The sequence below is a fragment of the Papaver somniferum genome, chromosome 3 (genome assembly GCF_003573695.1).
Source record: "Papaver somniferum cultivar HN1 chromosome 3, ASM357369v1, whole genome shotgun sequence".
Lineage (NCBI taxonomy): Eukaryota > Viridiplantae > Streptophyta > Magnoliopsida > Ranunculales > Papaveraceae > Papaver > Papaver somniferum.
Window position 1 is genome coordinate 136,767,974 of NC_039360.1, and position 17,998 is coordinate 136,785,971.

Consider the following 17,998-nt stretch of genomic DNA (forward strand, 5'->3'; position numbering starts at 1 on the left):
GGGATCTGGTTTGGCCTGAAGCTCAACAAAGATGTAAGTAATGGGGCTGTGTAAAGGGTTGTTGCAGAATACAGGAAATGGAGATTGCAGGGACTTTGAGCTGTGGTTGCAGATGATATTGAGATGTTTTGGTTTATGCTGCATACTTCGAGACAGGGAGTGAGAGAAATTGGCAAGAAGGGTTGAGCTTGAACCATAGGGAAGAATGATGGCGCTGTGAAGACATGGGTTCTGATGAAATGGTGTCATTGATTGTGTTGCTGCACTTGATGAGCTACAGAGAATGTAATGGCAGCACTGGTGGTGATTCATTATGAGGCAACGGTGAACGAAGCCAAGAAAATAAGCTGCTAAGGGTTGGCTGGGTTACAGAATGTGCTGTTGTTGCCGGAATTGGAAGTTACAAGGATTATTGGAGCTGGACATGGCCTGAAAATGGATGGCTCGAGTCTCTGGTGGTGAGTTATATTGCAGGTAAAGAAATTAGTGGAGTTTTGGGTTCAGTTTGCTGCAGTGAAGGCAGGAAAAGATGGTGTTGCTGACGCGAGAATCAAATAATAGATGAATCATTGAAGTTCTGGTGCTGGGACATGAAGCTGAAGTTAAATTGAGCCAAGCTGAGTTTCCAGGGAAAATAGATTATCTCGTCAAGGATGAACCTGATGCTGTTGTCGCTGAGATGTGGAGGAGCTCGAAATGGAAGTTGGTAGTGAATGTAAATTTCAGGGTTGTGGCCGAGTTAGTTGGTGGAATGGTTGGCAATGAATCCAATACTGCAATGTGCTAAAAGTGATGCCACAATTGTTGTGTCTGAACTGAATTGAATAGATGAATGGTTAGGCTTGTTGGAGGTGAAGAAAGAAAGGCCTGAAATTGGCCGGGAACCAGCCAGAAACAGAGGAAACTCTGTCCATTTTTATTTTCCGGCAAGTCAACTCGGTGATCCAGGTGAGTCGACAAGATAGCGGCGCCTTCAGTGGGACTGTTAAAGATGACGGTGACCAGGAAAGACTGTTAGTTTGACTCAGGTGGCCGCCAGTAGCATATTTCAGCGGTCGACAGGGTATATTCCGTTCAACTTCCGGTCGACAACAACAGAATTCCGACGACGAAATTGGCAGAGATTTACACATGGGTATTTCTCACACATGGGATCGGTGGACCACTTGGATATGGGTTTTGAGAAGTCCTAATATTGGAAAGAGTATCCTTTTGGAATGGGAGAAGCATATAAATAGAAAAGTCTTTCTCTAAACCTAGATATCTCCATGAGGGAGTCTACTACTTTGTTCTAGGGTTTAGAAACATGATAGGTTTTCTCTTCCTTCTTGTTATGAACTCCATGAATATGAGCTAATTGATTTTGTTATTGGTTAAAGATGTAGTTGGATTTTGAAAACAAGTTATGATTTTTATGAATTAGTTTTCTCTCAATATTATCGTTTGATTTCTACTGCATATAAATTGCATGATTGATGTATTGCAATATGATTGAATGTTTGTTTAGTTAAGCCTAGAATTGATTGAACTCACATCCATATCTATAGCTAATTTAGGGTTCATCATCGAGCGATAACCTTGAATATGAGTAACACGATATGATTACGGTTTGTAGTGATACACTATTGTAATCATATGTAGAAATTGACCTTTGTCCGAATTGTCATGCGCAATGTATGACAATTGCATTGATTAGCCTATATATTAAACTTAATGCTCCTAGGAATTGAACTTAATTAGCGCAAGGCGTTAGGTTATTCTTTAGGTAGAATTCACATACGCAGCTCTAATGTGTGTGTTGATGACTTAAGTAATTTATGGAGTATTCTTGCAATAAGGTATTCTTTGGCTTTTGATGATAACGAGATTAAATACGAATTCTAATCCTACATTCAAAACTTGTTTGCTAATGAAGATGAAACCTTTATCCAATATCTTTTTTAATCCTTGATTTGCGTGTTTATTTTATTGCTTTGCTTTTATTTTAGTTTATATAAAAATCAGAAACCCCCATTGTTTTATATAGAAAACCAAACATTTTGACAACCTAAGTCCTTTCTGTGGGAACGATCCTTAATTACCCTTGCTATATTTTATATATTTTGAGTAGTGAGAAAGTAATTTATTTTTGACGCATACGACAACGATCAAATTTTGGCGCCGTTGCCGGGGAGGCAACTGTTGTCATTTGTTTTTGGTTTCTTATTTTTGTTTTTAGTCTTGTTTTGTATTTTTTTTTTCTGGTTTTTAACCTTGTTTTGAGAACTCTTGTTTCAGGTACCAATTACTATGGACGGAGCATATTGGAACAATGAGTACGATTATCAACCTTAACAAAATTATGACAACTATCACCCTTGCGGGGAATACAATCACAACCAATCCTTTGGTTATGGTCAATATTCTACGTACCCTTTGAGTTATACTCATACATACCAACCTTCTTACGGTAGGTATGTAAGTGAGCAACCACAAGGAGGGCAAACTAGTTGTACTCCTATTCATATTTCTTCGAGTTTGGTAGATGAGATGCAACAATTTATGGTCAGCATAGAGTCAGTTTGTAGACAACCAAGCGTGGATCCAATTTCGTCGACCGAATATGCTCATAGTATGTTTGGCCCAATTTCTGATCGTATTTATGATCATTCACCCATCCAAAGGGAAGATAATTGGCCTAACAATATTGAAGTAAGTGATTCTACTTTATGCTTGTCGAACGAGCTTTTCCAACAAATGGAACACTATTTTCAAAATTTGGATGGATCACTCCAAGAGCTTCAAAAAGGTGTTTCCATTTTAAGACAAGGCATTGAAGAATACAAAGGGGACATGCAAAATTCTGCGAAAGACCAATCTTTGGGAAGTGGTATCCAATCATATGTTAACTATGATAGTGATGACGACTATGAAAGTACATCGCTTGAACCAATTTATGGTGACATCCCCAAGGAGTGCACAATGGAGTCTTTTTGCGATCAAGGTGAAGATGAAAAGGAATATGATGACGCTAGTGTAGCTTACTCGAGCATTGATCTTTATAACGATCAAGAACCTATTCAAAAGGTAAAGCTTGAGGATGATGTAATGAGTGTTCTAGAAAAATTCCTTATGGTGAGACTTGAATCCGCATTGGAGTATATACCTTGCAACAAAGAGGAGTATGTTGAGAATGAGACCGTTATGACCAATATTGTGGAAGACCCAATTGAGCTTGCAAAGAATTGTAATGAAGATGTTGATGCCGAGATTTTGGTTAAGGCAGAAACATATGAAGAATGGTTGCAAGGTTTGATAGAGGACCATGATATACAAGAGGTGAATAATTCACTTGATTTTTTCAAGGATGAAGAGGATTCCGTGCTACAAGAGATTGTGCGAGGTTTGTCTAACCCTTTGCATATTGTTTCTTCTCCTTTACCTCTTATTGGTTTGAATGTATGTGCTTCGAGAATATTGTTGAATGACTTTGTTTCTCGATTTCCGCCATTAGAGATACTTGATTCTCATACTATGCAGGTTTTGTAACAAGAAACCGTGGAAGTACCCGACTTCTATATTCTTTATACACTCCCAAGTGTGGACAAGAATAAGTGTGGGAGAAACTTTTATCGGTTAATAGCTTCATTTTTGTTTTATATTACTAATATTTGTGTGAAGCTAGTGTTTACAAAACAGGTGCTATGGGTGGATCCCCAACTTTTCCGATTATTGGTGTATGGAGAATCCGTCTTGCAAGTCGGGCTGACGACTTTAAACCAAGCGCTAAATGGGAGGCAACCCACTGGTTTTGTGTATCTATCTCTATCTTTTTATTTCTCAAGTCTTTTATCTTTATCTTCTTATTTTGGATATTTGCGTATCAAAACTCCAACTTTTAGAGATTTTTGAACAATTTAGAATAAACACTAGATTTTCTAAGTAGATGGAATTTTTTCTTGACGATGAGGTGTATTTATTGGCTGAGTTAGGATTAGATGCCAACTAAATAGCTTGTTTAGTGTTTATCCTCTATTGTTCAAAAATAACTATGAGTTGGAGTACCAGTTTTTATTATGCATTTTATTTTCTTATTGTGTATATATATCATGTTATGAATTTTCCATCTTGAACTTTACTTTGGATGACTAAATTTTACATTGAGGACAATGTAAAGTTTAAGTGTGGGGGAGTGTTCTCATATAGAGTTTCTATCCTTGTTAGTTTTCCCTTGTGTTTATAAGAAAAAGAAAGAAAAAAGAAGAAAAAAAAAGATTATAAACTCCAAAATCTAGCAACTTGTGTCTTACACTAAGGGAAACATCGTGGTTGTAGGAGTTGAGGAACCCATAAGTAGAGTCTATTCATATGAAAACGAAAAAAATATAAAAATAAATAATATGTTAGTTGTCACCATATCACGTTCTATTTTAATTTTTCCATATTTATCTATTGTTTCTCTAAGTGAATTGGTGGGGCACGAACATCGAATTGTTATCACTGCTAGGATGAAATAGAGTGATTGAGTTACTATAAAAAATAAATAGACCAGACCAGTTTGACCAAACGGTGTCAATGAAAAAAAAAATTGACACTTAGATAGCAATATGTGTGTGTTCTCCCTGTCTCCGTCGCCTAAGCAAGCGTGGAGTGCAGGATCCATGGGAATTACCATGTAATCTGCTGACAAGAATCATGCGCTTGGATTCAAAAAGATCCAATCATGTTGTCGATTTAAAAAAAAAATTGAAAGAAGAAAAATAAAATATTATTATTGTATTAAATAAAATCGATTACTGGTTCCCTTGTATATGCCAGTGAATTGATCTAGAATTAAGTTTGTCGACTGCTGGTTCCCTTGTATATGTCAGCTGCGTTGATATTAGAATTCAGACCAGTAGCTCAATCCAATAGGATTTTTAGGTTTGTTTTGGCAGTGACCTTCAGACAGATATGGGAAACACCATTCACCTTAGTCAACAATCCGCCACCATCTACTTTCTTTATCCATCTTCTTAATCTTTTCATGTGATTGTGGTTGATTAGATTCCGAGTATTGTGGTTGTGTTCAACTTCCTGATAAAGCTATATTACTAATTTATGAATTGGATTTGAAAGTGGGTACTTCCTCCTGTAATCATTGATAGTATGTCAATTAATAAAAAATATTTAGTGCCATTCTTAAATTGTCACAGGTGGCTGGAGTTAGAAATATAGGTTTTGTAGGTACATCTCTTGTAAACCTTCACGAGACTAAAACTTGTCCACTAGGGACACCTAGAGGTTTAAAGGACTGTTATTCATGCTAAGAGTAACCGTATCCTCGACGAGACGGAGTTGTATGTATGATTTAGAATTACTTTTGTTTGATTTGGTCGAGGACTAGCAAAGTCTAAGTGTGGGGGAATTTGATAGGTGTCATAAACACCTAGTTTTTTTATCTATTGATTATGCTTTCTTTTCTATTTTTCGTGTAAATTATGTATCTTGTGTTTACTTTTGAGTATATAGGTGTCTTGAAGTCATTATAAGCAAAAGAAGGAGAAAACGTCCATTTGGAGCATAAAGGACAAGAAAGGTCAATTCACAAAGGAGTAGGCTAGGTTGTGCGAGAAAGAGGTGAAGAATGAACTGACAGTTGAGTTGAGAAAGGAATTAGGCTGTCAGTCCTTCGAAACCGACAAGCCGTGAATGAGCTGGTTACCCCTTATCTGCCGGACCTGGGTAGTTGTATCCACCTTCATTTCTTACACAACCCTTGAATCGAGAGAAATCACCTCTCAATCATTCTTTGCCCCAATTCGAGAGAGATAAGTGATGGCGGCTCCATAAGAACCAGAGATTTTGAGGGCAGGAGAAAGTAGACGGGGATTCTGTTGCCATGAGGTTGGATCAAGAAAGAATCGTTGCTTCTGTTCAAGGATTAGAAATGAAATCTAGGGTTTTCTTGAATTTAAGATTTGAGTGATTAAACAGGAAGATGGGTTTGATTTCAATAATGATAAGATAGGTTTTCTACTAACGGTACATAAGAATGGATTAATTGGTTTGATGGTCGGATGAAATGGGTTGTGTGATTGAAATTACAGGGAATTGATGTTTGAAACAGTGAGTTCAAGCAGGAAGATATTGGAGATTAGGGTTCCTGAAATTATGAGAAATCATAGAAGAAAGATTAATTGATGGGATTCTGAGCTCATCCTTGAGTTCGACTTCAACATGAAGGTCTGGGATTGAAGTTCTGATGTCGAGAAAACAGTGGAAGATTGGGTTTTATTTGCATTGAGAATAAGAGGATCAGCTGTTGTTGATGGGTGAGATCGAGAGAGGTTGAGATTAAGCTGGAACTGCAGATGGAGACAGTTGTTGGTGTTTGAACTCAGGTGAAAGAATGGTTTTGTCTGTGGATTCATTGAGGTGGTGGTATGAACTGTTACAGAAAGAGATGGAGCAACAGGGCACATTTGCACCTGAACTAAAGCGGGAATTGAGCATAAGAACAGCTGGGATCTGGTTTGGCATGAAGCTCAACAAAGATGTAAGTAATGGGGATGTGTGAAGGGTTGTTGCAGAATACGGGAAATGGAGATTGCAGGGACTTTGAGATGTGGTTGCAGATGATACTGAGATGAGGGATTGAGTTGTGGTTTATGCTGCATACTTCGAGACAGGGAGTGAGAGAAATTGGCAAGAAGGGTTGAGCTTAAACCACAGGGAAGAATGATGGCGCTGTGAAGACCTGGGTTCTGATGAAATGGTGACATTGATTGTGTTGCTGCACTTGATGAGCTACAGAGAATGTAATGGCAGCACTGGTGGTGATTCATTATGAGGCAGCGGGTGAACGAAGCCAAGAAAATAACTGCTAAGGGTTGGTTGGGTTACAGAATGTGTTGTTGTTGCCGGAATTGTAAGTTACAAGGATTATTGGAGCTGGACATGGCCTGGAAATGGATGGCTCGAGTCTCTGGTGGTGAGTTATATTGCAGGTAAAGAAATTAGTAGAGTTTTGGGTTCAGTTTGCTGCAACCAAGGAAGGAAAAAATGGTGTTGATGCCACGAGAATCAAATAATGGATGGATCATTGAAGTTCTGGTGTTGGGACATGGAGCTGAAGTTAAATTGAGCCAAGCTGAGTTTCCAGGGAAAAAATATTATCTCATCAAGGATGAACCTGATGTTGTTGTCGCTGAGATGTGGAGGAGCTCGAAATGGAAGCTGGTAGTGAATGTAAATTTCAGGGTTGTGGCCGAGTTAGTTGGTGGAATGGTTGGTAATGAATCCAATACTGCAATGTGCTAAAAGTGATGCCACAATTGTTGTGTCTGAACTGAATTGAATAGATGAATGGTTAGGCTTGTTAGAGGTGAAGAAAGAAATGCCTGAAATTGGCCGGGAACCAGCCAGAAACAGAGGAAACTTTGTCCATTTTTCTTTTCCGGCGAGTCAACTCAGCGATCCAGGTGAGTCGACAAGATAACGGCGCCTTCAGTGGGACTGTTAAAGATGACGGTGACCAGGAAATCCTGTTAGTTTGACTCAGATGGCCTCCAGTAGCATATTCCAGCGGTCGACAGGGTATATTCCGTTCAACTTCCGGTCGACAACAACAGAATTCCGACGACGAAATTGGCAGAGATTTACACATGGGTATTTCTCACACATGGGCTCGGTGGACCACTTGGATATGGGTTTTGATAAGTCCTAATATTGGAAAGAGTATCCTTTTGGAATGGGAGAAGCATATAAATAGAAAAGTCTTTCTCTAAACCTAGATATCTCCATGAGGGAGTCTACTACTTTGTTCTAGGGTTTAGAAACATGATAGGTTTTCTCTTCCTTCTTGTTATGAACTCCATGAATATGAGCTAATTGATTTTGTTATTGGTTAAAGATGTAGTTGGATTTTGAAAACAAGTTATGATTTTTATGAATTAGTTTTCTCTCAATATTATCGTTTGATTTGTACTGCGTATAAATTGCATGATTGATGTATTGCAATATGATTGAATGTTTGTTTAGTTAAGTCTAGAATTGATTGAAATCACATCCATATCTATAGCTAATTTAGGGTTCATCATCAAGCGATAACCTTGAATATGAGTAGCATGATATGATTACGGTTTGTAGTGATACACTCTTGTAATCATATGTAGAAATTGACCTTTGTCCGAATTGTCATGCGCAATGTATGACAATTGCATTGATTAGCCTATTTGTTAAACTTAATGCTCCTAGGAATTGAACTTAATTAGCGCAAGGCGTTAGGTTATTCTTTAGGTAGAAGTCACATACGCAGCTCTAATGTGTGTGTTGATGACTTAAGTAATTTATGGAGTATTTTTGCAATAAGGTATTCTTTGGCTTTTGACGATAACGAGATTAAATACGAATTCTAATCCTACATTCAAAACTTGTTTGCTAATGAAGATGAAACATTTATCCAATATTTTTTTCATCCTTGATTTGCGTGTTTATTTTATTGCTTTGCTTTTATTTTAGTTTATATAAAAATCAGAAAACCCCCATTGTTTTATATAGGAAACCATAACATTTTGACAACCTAAGTCCTTTATGTGGGAACAATCTTTTCTTTCCCTTATTATATTTTATATATTTTGAGTAGTGAGAAAGTAATTTATTTTTGACGCATACGACAGTGATCAGCAAACCAATATCAACATCAAACCCTTATTTCTTCTTATTCAACAGAAACCCATCAATCATCTCCTCCTTGCTCTAAACCAGAAACCCTAGTTCTTCATTAATATTCTCTTCCCTATCTCAAGAACCCTTTTCCATTAACAGCTTTTATTAACAGCAGACTCAGATTCTTCTTCATACAGATCAAACCCATCTTTCCTTAATCATCCCAGCATCTACCGAATCCCATTTCTTCTTTGCTTCCTCATCTCACTCAATTCATCATCACTGACCCATATCAACAACGGAAGCTTCAGATCGAAATCCATTATTCTCTCGTTGTTCATCTCTGAAATGTATTCTTTGAAACCCTAACTTCACTGCTTATCTCTGCTTCAGTTTCTTCGTCCGTCTCTCAATTTTCTCTGAATTTCTCTAAATCTTTCGGACAAACAATAACAACAACGGATGCCTCTTCCCTTTCTTAGTTTTAGGGTAATGAATGAACTGATGATTGATAGTAAACGTTTCTCGAATTTAGGGTTGGGTTGGCTTTGGATGCTAACAGCACACCCATATCCTGGATAAGGGTTATCCAAATTGCAGCCCCTTAACATGAGCTGTCTTGTATTTAATACTCCTCCAAAAGATAGTTTCCCCTTAACCTTGACCTGGGATCTGGATAACACTCACACCTCAAATGACTGCGATACCGCTTTTGCGCCTATTTCCTCTTCTTTTGCTTCAAATGACTCCATTACACCTAAATACTCAAAATCAAAACATAAGATACATAATTCACACGAAAAATTTTGCAAAGAAAGCATAAATACTAGATATAAAATTAGGTGTTTTAGACACCTATCAAATTCCCTCACACTTAGACTTTGCTAGTCCTCGAGCAAATCAAACAAAACTTATTCTAAAGGATGCATACAACTCCATCTCATGAGGGTTTACTAGAGATATACCCACAAAACCTACATTTCCAACTTACTAGTTCTCCGTAATGATAGCATCCAACGCGCTAAGAAGACATAGAAATTCTGCACACTAGTCATAAGAAGTTAGACACATATATGAACACAATCTCATCCTTAAATGTTGAGAGAGAAATAACAATCCCTTATCGAAAGAAACTCGGGTTCGGAGTGATCGAAAGTCTCGACTCTGCCTCACAAGAAAGGGTTTTGTGATATTGCTCTCAATAATAAATAGCTTTTATGGGTCACACATGTGTCCACGCAGGAATGAAGAGAGAATCATGCGACACGTTGAATAGTAGGAAGGCAAAAACCCTCCGAATTGTTTTGAAAACCCACATCTTTTATTCATTTTGAAAACCTTTTTTATGACAATCTCTAAGAAAGGAAATCAACCACTTAACGAAGGTGGGAATATGCTTACTTACCCCGTTATCCGTTCGGCGTGAAGTTAGCACCACTCTCACAGCATCCATAGAAACGTCTTCGGTCTTCAATCCTTGTCTTCATCTTCGTCTTTGGTTTTCAACTCTTGATGATGAAATCTTGAACTTCGTAGAATATTGACAATGTGATTCTTTCCTCTAATTCCTTGTTGCTTGAAACTCATTACGAATATTTCTTCTTCCATTGGCTTTATTTAATAAATACAAAACCAAAAACAAACTAAACAAACCAAAATATGATGCAATGAATTTTTTTCTTTTCTTTTCTTTTCTTTTTTTTTTCTTTTTTCACTTTTTTTTTGAGATGCAAGATAAATAAAATAAATACAAAATGAAAATAAATAAAATATGAAAACTAATGATGAACCTAATAAGAATTTTCTCTTGTCTTTTTATTTTTTATTTTTTGAGACAAGAGAAAATAATATAAAATAAAGATAAAAAATAAAAATGCAAGTACAAATGCCATGGTGTAAGTACTTTACTGCTTGATTCTTCACAACTTGTATGTCTCGATATCATAAACTTCTTGACTCTCATCTTGATAATATTCGCTCTCGTACAATAGTCTTCAACTTGTAAAAATTCTGCTCCTTGTCTTGTTGTTATACTTAAATCTGAAATCTGCTCATTTCTGTATTGTTGCTTGTAAACCTAGAACGTCTTCAACTTTCCTTCGAATTTGTGATGCTCCTCTTGTTGATGATAATGGTGTTTCAATGGATCTGTTGGTGTAGAGAGAGATAAAGTGGATGGTGCTAACTGCGAACAAGATTACAAGTGGTATGTAAGTTAGCAATTCGATGTCACCATTCATGATTGATAAAATAACACTCAAGAGATAAAAATAGTGCTTCTATTGGTGGGAGGTTGGGTAGCTCACCATTCTACCAGGAGTTTACGTACGGTGATACACACTCTAAAAGCACAAATCTAGACAGGTACAAAGAAGTGAAGGTCGGTGCCTCTCATGATGTAACATGGGTACTCTCCACTATAGGGGATCACAAATCTAATACCGAATTCAGTCTGCACCTCATTTGCCACTGGGATGGTTAAATCCAACTTTAACTCTCATACAAGTAAGAAACCCGATCATGTTCTCTGTCATCTCTAAGTTCAGTCACTCTTATGAGAATCTCGATGTAATCTTAGCGACATGTATACTATGTGACTCTAAACTAACCACAAGTTGGAGTTTTCTTGTTCACTATTGTACACAAAAATCGAAAAATGAAAAATTTACAATGCAAATGCTTAAACACTCCCCCACATTTAAACTTTACATTGTCCTCAATATCGTCCAAAATAAGTCAAGGTGGGAAATCATATATGATAATGTGACAAGAAATCAGAAAAAGTAAATCCAAGACAAGAAAAACTAAAAACAAGAAAAAGAAATAAATACAAGACAAGAAATACTCATCCTATTGGTTGCCTCCCAGTTAGAGCTTGGTTTAAAATCGTCAGCCCGACTATCTCCTTGCTTTCTATGCCTCCTCCATAGGGAGTGCATCCACAAAATTAGCTCCTTCCACCACTTCGGAAGTGAAATTCTCATAATATGGTTTCAACTGGTGCCCATTAACTTTAAGTTCCTTGCCTGTAGCTATGCTACGAATTTCTACTGCACCATGAGAAAACACATTAGTAACAATAAAAGGTCCGATCCAACGTGACCTTAATTTACCCGGAAATAAATGCAAGCGAGAATTAAACAAAAGCACTTTCTGCCCAATGCAAAATTGTTTCCTAGAAATCATGTTATCATGAAAGGCCTTTGTCTTTTCCTTATAAATGTGTGAGCTTTCAAATGCATCATTGCGAAGCTCCTCCAGCTCTTGGAGTTGTAACTTCCTTTGCTTTCCAGCCCCATCCATCTTCATATTGCATTGCTTAATAGCCCAAAACGCCTTATGTTCAATTTCAACGGGTAAATGACAAGGTTTACCATACACAAGCCTAAAGGGAGACATCCCAATAGGTGTCTTGTATGCGGTTCTATAAGCCCACAAAGCATCATTAAGTTGCATGCTCCAATCTTTCCTTGTTGGGTTCACCGTTGTAGATGGTGGATTTTCGACAAAGGCTAAATTCGTAAACTCATAATTATACGAAGCTCTGATTCAGCAATCAGACGTGAGTATCGAGACACGGGTCTCTCATCGAATTCTCAATGGAGAGTACTTTCTCTCAGAGTACATGTAGATATGTAGTCTCACGACTGGACAACGACATATCTCATGAATACTGAATACTTTCAGTGATTATTTCTACAATAGTATCACGATATGGACGGCTCCTAGACAGCTTTCCTGCTAGTATAGAGCGATAACGTCTTCAGGAAAAAACAACGAGTTTATCCTGACTATATAAAGGATATGACTTACCGACAAGCTCATATCGGGATAATTAATGCTCCTAGACAGCTTGCTCTGCTAGTATAGAGCCACAAAGTTAATTATTCCTAATTAAGATTAATTCTTCCATGACATTCACTACTGAATTCCCAGAATAATCTATTATTGCTCATAGTCCATGGTCGAATCCACGACTGGTCCCATGGAATGGCAATAAAAATTTCTCATATTCCATGGTCGAATCCATGACTGGTCCCATGGAATAGCAATAAACAATTGTTCTGATTCTATGATCGAATCCACGGCTTGATCTCATAGAATATCAATAACTATTATCTCATTACTCCGATTTCATGATCGAATCCACAACTGGTCTCATAAATGGTAATAGATAAAACTTAATTACTCTGATTCTATGGTCGAATCTACGATCCCATGGAATGGTAATGCTCACTTTATTATTCTGAATTCGTAGTCGATTCCTCAGCTGATCCTATGAATTAATAATAAACATCTTATTACTCAGTTTTGTGAATTATTCTCCATCGAATTCCACAATTAGTAATAAATAATCAACAATCGGGCGTTTGAGCTACATCTAAGTAATCCCCTATCCAAATGGTGAAAGTGTGTTCAATGACGATGCACTAACAGTCACCGCACGAACGAGTATTTCAAAATACGACGAAACGATTAACCTATTGCAAAATAGGAAGAAAATAATAAATAATCAAAATATTGACCAAGGCGCCAAGGGATTGGACTCATTGACTGGCCGACCGTGCCATGACCAATCCCACGCCAGTTTTATATTTTATCATATTTTTATTATTTTCCTTCATCTGATGAAAATCCTTTCATTTGAACAAATCTCCTTCGTCTCGAGGAAACCCCTCGAATTCATGGCGTTTTCACAAACCCATGAAAATAATATAAAATTAAGGAAAAATAGTGTGGGGAGTGACCATTGGCCAACCGGCCACGCCTTGGTCCCAGCCGGCCCCACACCTTATGGTTCCTCATTATTTTATTATTATTATTATTATTATTTCCCTGATTTCATGAAAATTCCTTCAAATCATGGTATTTTCAAAATACATAAAAAATAATAATATAAAATTAGGGAAACAGTGGGACCGGGCCCCAGCCGGCCGGCCATGCCTCAGTCGATCCCACACGCCCATGTATTTTATTATTATTATTTTTAGGATTTCCTTTATCCCATGAAACTCCTTGATTTCATGGTATTTCTCTCAAATTAGGAAAATCCCTTCAAATCATGGAAAAATACATTAAAAATACATAAATATTAGGAAAACTCGTGGGACCGGGCCCTAGCCGGCCGGCCGCGCCTCCACGGTCCCACACGCCCTATTTTAATATTTTTTGCTTCCCTGAACTCATGAAAACTCCTTCAATTCATGGAAACTCCCTAAATTCATCAAGTTTCTCAAAATTCATGAGTTTTTCATAAAATCAGTATAAAATTAGGGAAACTAGTGGGACCGGGCCCTAGCCGGCCGGCCGCGCCTCCACGGTCCCACACGCCCTTATTTTTATTATTTTAATATTTTTTGCTTCCCTGAACTCATGAAAACTCCTTCAATTCATGGAAACTCCCTAAATTCATCAAATTTCTCAAAATTCATGAATTTTTCATAAAATCATTATAAAATTAGGGAAACTCGTGGGACCGGACCCTAGCCGGCCGTCCATGACTTCCACGGTCCCAGAAGCCCTTGTTTTATTATTTTAATATCTTTTTCTTCCTTGAACTCATGAAAACTCCTTCAATTCATGGAAACTCCTAAAATTCATCAAATTTCTCAAAATTCATGAATTTTTCATAAAATCATCAAAATATTATAAAATTAAGGAAAAGGCACCACGTGACCGTGGTCACGACCGGCCAACCATGCCTTGACCACGGCGGTCCCACGCCTCCTCATTCCTTATTTTATAATTATTTTTCATCATCTCATGGTGTTTTCCCCAGTTTCGTCGAAACTCTAATTTTGGCATATTTTCTCGAATGGATGCTCAATTGCACGCCAAAAAATATCAAAATTCTTATGACTGAGACGCGGACGCCTTGGGGACACGAGCACGCTATCTTAACCGACCAAGATTGGCTCTTTGGCTCACGGAAGCCGGTCCCATCAATTTCCACAGTTTTAACCTAATTTGCACAATTGCTCGTATTAGGTCAAAAACTCTCCCAAACACTTTGGATTTTCATGAAGTGATCGTCAGGCGGTCACGGGACAACCCAGGGCCAGTTTCATGACTCCATGGTCGGTCCCTCTCCTCGTCATAATTAATTAGGTTTTCTCACCTAAGGCTCAGACGAGCGTTTTCGAATAAATGATTAAACCAGCATTTAATCATTCTTTCACCAACAAATCGTCAACTCTTCAGGAGTTCTTCGTATTTGCTCACGTGAGCATATGGACACTACATGGTTGATCCACAGTCCCATATAATCGCTCCCTCCTCCGTCCCATGGTTGAAATTCTGACGAACCATGAATTGATCATCAATTGATCAAATTAGGGTTTCTGAATCCAAGGATCATCATTCCAGATTCTAACCTTAATAATTTTATGACGACCTCATGGTCATTAATTTTATTAATTATGCTCGGTTCAACGACCGGTATTCTAATTAATATTTTTGGTACGCTGCCAATAATCCATCAGACGAGCAACACATGCTCAGACAACCAAATATTCAACAATTCATCACATGAGCAACACTTGCTCAGATGATAAATATTTGTTCAAACCAAGGAATATTGGTTCAACAATCAATATTCAACGATCCATCGAATGAGCAATACTTGCTCACTTCATCGTAAGAACTATACCTCTGTATCATGACATGTTCAATTCACGAGTTTCAGAACATCATGTTCAACTCAACGACTACATGGACTCATCGTCCCATCAAACCACGAAGTCATCAATTGAATAACAAACCACGAGACGTCAATCATGTCACTTGGGGGGATATCACTTAGGGTTTTGGTCTGGCGGTCTACGGCACGTGTGTTTAAACACTCGATGGAATGTGAGCAAGTCGTGCAATCAGTTGAAGGAATTCACGAGTTAGTGGGTGGAAAATCGACCAAGTCTCCACACGTTGAGCAATTGGTTTCAAACACGATCTCCACTTCCCCACTCCTTGATTCCATCAACTGTCACACTTCATGGGATCATGGTGTCTACAATTCCAGCAATATAAATAAGTCTTTGAATCATGATTGAAGCATCATCAATATCATCAATCTCACGTCTCATCGACAACACGAGATCATCAACTCATTAATTGAGCAACTACTCTCAATTGAGCAATTTCAATCACTCAGAGCTTATCGTATTCGAAATTCACACACCCACAATATTTGGTTACCATTGATTCCACACATTTCTCAGCTTCCCTCCTACAGATCAACCCATCCTCTCTTGTGACCGAAATTACTCTGGAACGGTCATTGTCTTGATTTAGGCCGGAGTACTACAGATTGATCTCTCTAATCTAAAGCACCCCCTTTGCAGCGGTGCATCTGTATGAGATTTTACATTTCGCTCGGTTAGAGGAGTCTCCTCCGTACGGTCGTCTCCTCAATTCCTTAAAAACCAGCAAATCGTTTTTCCCCATCTACAACCGTCTTCTCTAGAATGGATTTCACCTCCCGGTTGGAAACCTCGGCTTGTCCATTTGTTTGGGGATGATAAGGTGTTGCAATCTTGTGCGACACATTGTACTTCTTCAACAAGGTTTATAAGATCCTGTTTCTGAAGTGAGAACCCCCCATCGCTAATTATGGCTCTCGGAATTCCAAACCTTGCAAAGATATTAGCTTGCACAAAATCTGAAACCACTTTAGAATCATTAGTCGCGGTGGCCTTAGCTTCCACCCATTTGGAGACATAATCAATAGCAAGTAAGATATAAAAATTCCCATGAGAGTTGACAAAAGGACCCATAAAATCAATACCCCATACATCAAAAACTTCAATAAATTGAATAAAAGTTTGTGGCATTTGATTTCGGGCACCTAGATTGCATGTTCTTTGGCACCTATCACAAGTCGTACAAAATATATATGCATCCTTGAACAAAGTTGGCCAATAGAAACCGCTTTCAAGTACCTTGTGAGCGGTTATCTTACTCCCAAAATGTCATCCGCAAGCATAGGAGTGACAAAAAGACAAGATAGAATAAAATTCAGATTCGGGAATGCACCTTCGTAATACTTGGTCACTACCTTGTTTCCATAAGTATGGATCATCCCATATGTATTGGTTCCCTAACCTCTTAAGTTTGTCCCTCTCAGCACGAGACAAGTTCTTTGGGATTTGTTTAGACACCAAGTAGTTGACAATATCCGCATACCATGGTTCTCCAAAGGAAATTGAGAATAGTTGCTCATCCGGGAAACTTTCACGCAATGGGATAACTTCCTTGTCCACAGCAAGACAGCTCAAGTGATCCGCAACGATGTTCTTAATTCCTTTCTTGTCTTTGATTTCAATATCAAACTCTTGCAAGAGTAAGATCCATCGTATGAGCCTCGCTTTCGCCTCTTTCTTCATTAGCAAGTACCTAAGTGTTGCATGATCAGAAAAGACAACAACTTTTGTACCAATTAGATAAGAGCAAAACTTTTCCAAAGCAAAAACAATAGCTAACAACTCCTTTTCAGTGGTTGTGTAGTTTTGTTGGGCCTCATTTAACGTTCTCGACGCATAATAAATAGCACGAGGTATCTTACCCACACGTTTCCCAAGCACCGCACCAACCGCATAGTCACTTTCATCACACATGATCTCAAAAGGCTTGCTCCAATCCGGTGGTTTAATGATAGGGGCTGAAATCAAAAGTTCTTTCAAACGATAGAATGACGCCATACACTTTTCATCAAAGTTAAAAACCACATCTTTTTGCAATAAGTTGCAAAGTGGTGATGCTATCTTGGAAAAGTCTTTGATAAATCTACGATAAAAACCTGCATGACCAAGAAAAGAGCATATCTCCCTCACCGTAGTGGGAGGGGTTAAAGCACGAATAAGGTCTATTTTAGATTTATCGACTACCAAGCCTTTAGAAGATATTATATGGCCTAAAACTATGCCATGAGTTACCATGAAATGGCACTTCTCCCAATTTAGCACAAGATTTGTTTCAACACATCGTTCAAGGATTAATGACAAGTTGTGCAAGAAAAGGTCAAATGAATCACCAAAGACACTAAAGTCATTCATAAACACTTCGATTATGTTTTCAACATATTCCGAGAAGATACTTACCATACACCTTTGAAAGATATATGGAGCATTGCACAAGCCAAAAGGCATCCTTCTATAAGCAAAAGTACCGAATGGACAAGTGAAAGTGGTTTTCTCTTGATCCTCCGGTGCTATCATAATCTGATTGTAACCTGAATAGCCATCAAGGAAGCAATAATAAGAGTGTCCAGCTAAACGTTCAAGCATTTGATCAATAAAAAGCAATGTAAAATGATCTTTTCTAGTGGTGGCATTCAATTTCCTGTAATCAATACAAACCCTCCAATCGGTTTGCA